Here is a 2,611-nt window from a genome sequence, read left to right as displayed (position 1 = left end):
CAATTATATTTAAGCAATAAGATAATCTTTTAAATAATAAATTTAAAAATTAATTATTTTCTTTTTGATGTGATAATAATACACAATTAATTGTCTGAATAAAATTCTTTTACATTAATAGAACATAAAAGTCAAATTCTTATACATAAGGCAAAAAAATGTTAATTACCTAATATTTTTCATTTTACTAAGACTAACTTGGATCAAAATAATGTACAAAAATCTCTTTGGTTTTCTTTATCATGAGTTGTCCTCTTGTTAAAAATATTTTATATTCCTTAATTGACCTTGAGAATAAAGTTGTCTTAAAAAAGTGAGATGTATTATTCGAATTGTGTTTATTTATTTGAAAATTATGATACTTAATTTTCTATAAATATTTCCATTAATTATTTCAAATATACACGCATAAAATTAAAGTCTTATTTGCATCACATGTGTTTTTTTTACATAGTAGCATTAGGTAACTTGTTTGTTATTAGGGATGTCAATAGGGATAGGAACGCCTTCTTGTTCTTTGTTCCTGAACTCCAAGTCCTCTCGTTTCTATCCCTTTTTTTGCCACAGAAAAAAAAAAAAGTTTTTCAATCTCTTTTTTAATACAATTGTGTAAAGGCATAACTGTTGTCTCCTAATGCTGATAATACAACGAGTTGCGATCGGTGACATCACAAGAAAAAATTTTGCTACTTAATATTCGGTAAATATATAATTGAAGTGATTAGAAATCAAAATAAAAAAAAAACATACTAAATAATAGCATGAAAAATAAAATTATAACAAAAATTCTAAGAATAATAATTAACTAATAAATTTTAATTTTTATAAATTAAAATAAGTTATCCAAACTTTATCCAAAATATTCATACAACTTATCAACACACTCATTATCCTAAACCTTATTCTAATTCAATGTCACTACGTGTCCTATCTATTTTTACCTAACTCTAATCACTACTAATCTATTTCAAATTGTATTCATCTGTACTAATAACAATACTGCTAGTATTTCTAACGTAATATTATTATCATTTATAATCTAACAACACTACCATCAACAATGTCACTATCATTCTAAATCTATTTCTAATCTAACATAAAATCTCTTAAATAAAAAAAAAAATTATTACACTAACCTCTTCATTGATATTTTCAAGTAACATAAACAATATTGTCAAGTTGATAGAGACAATATACTTCATCTATGATCCCACCTTTGTGTGATATTTGTTACGGCCTGGCCCAAAACTCGCACGGGTCGACCCGACCCGAGTTTTCGCCGGCCCGATGGTTCGCCCTCCACCCGACCCGAACACGTGTCCCGTACGGCTTGTGCACAGCCGTGTGACAACACCCTCGAGAGTGTGGGCCTGCCCACTGGAAGGGCTCGCTACTGACATGTATATAAGGGGAGACTGGCTCTCCCCCCAAGGTACGTGACATACACACATCATTCCCTCTCCGCCTGCACATATTCTGACAAGGGCGTCGGAGTGTCTTTGCAGGTGGCACCCCCCTCTTTCTCATCAGAAGTGCTCGGGACCTCGCTCACCCGGAACCAGGAAACCACGGCCAGACGAGCTCCTCCACCATCCGAAGCATTGACCTCAGGATCCTAACCCGAACCGTCCGGTACCCGACCTACCGAACATTGGCGCCGTCTGTGGGGAAAGACGTTCATGGATTTCATACTGGTCCAGACTGGGACTGGTTCCGAGGTAGCGCCTCCCATACTCGGGGGAGGCGCCGTCGCGACGGAATCCCGGCAGCAGCAACGGTCGCCCACGAGGGATGCGACGCATACTCACGAGAGACGCCCCTTCGGGGGGACGTACAAGACCCAAGACTGCTTTGACCTAAAGGACGCCCTCGAGCAAGCTATCAGGGACGGCAAACTCGCCGACTTCTCCCACCTTATAAGGGAACCAAGGAGATGCAACCGGGACAACGACAACGAGGACAGATCCCAACCAACAAGACGGCGCCAGGAGCCGATGTCGCAGGAAAGGGCGGACGAGGTAGCCAAGCAAACGGCCAGCCTCTTAGAAGCGGGATTCATCCGGGAATTGGATTACTCGACTTGGTTGTCGAATGTGGTTCTAGTCAAAAAACACAACGGGAGGTGGAGAATGTGCGTAGACTATTCTGACCTCAACAAGGCTTGTCCCAAGGACTGCTACCCCCTACCTAATATTGATACGCTCGTTGACGCAGCGGCAGGGTACAGATATCTGAGTTTCATGGACGCCTATTCAGGGTATAATCAGATACCGATGCACCGACCCAACGAGACCCACCTGGTAGAGGTCTTAAGGGTCTCCCACCTATCTCTTTCGGCCCGGAGGACCAATGGTTCGACGAAGCGCCGGAAAGTCCGCCCATGGTCATTACGGCTAGGGTCGGAACTGGCCTCGTCAAACGAATCCTGGTAGACACGGGGGCAGACTCAAACATCATGTTCCGAAACGTTTTTGATGCCCTGGGATTGAGAGATTCCGACCTGACGACCCACCAGCACGGTGTGGTAGGGTTAGGAGACCACTTCATAAAGCCAGATGGAATCATCACACTCCCGACCTCTGTGGGACAAGGGCAAAGACGAAGGACAGTC

This window comes from Arachis ipaensis, chromosome B06, assembly GCF_000816755.2.
Source record: "Arachis ipaensis cultivar K30076 chromosome B06, Araip1.1, whole genome shotgun sequence".
Lineage (NCBI taxonomy): Eukaryota > Viridiplantae > Streptophyta > Magnoliopsida > Fabales > Fabaceae > Arachis > Arachis ipaensis.
The sequence above is the reverse complement of the archived record's forward strand: the minus strand, read 5'-3'. Positions refer to the sequence as shown.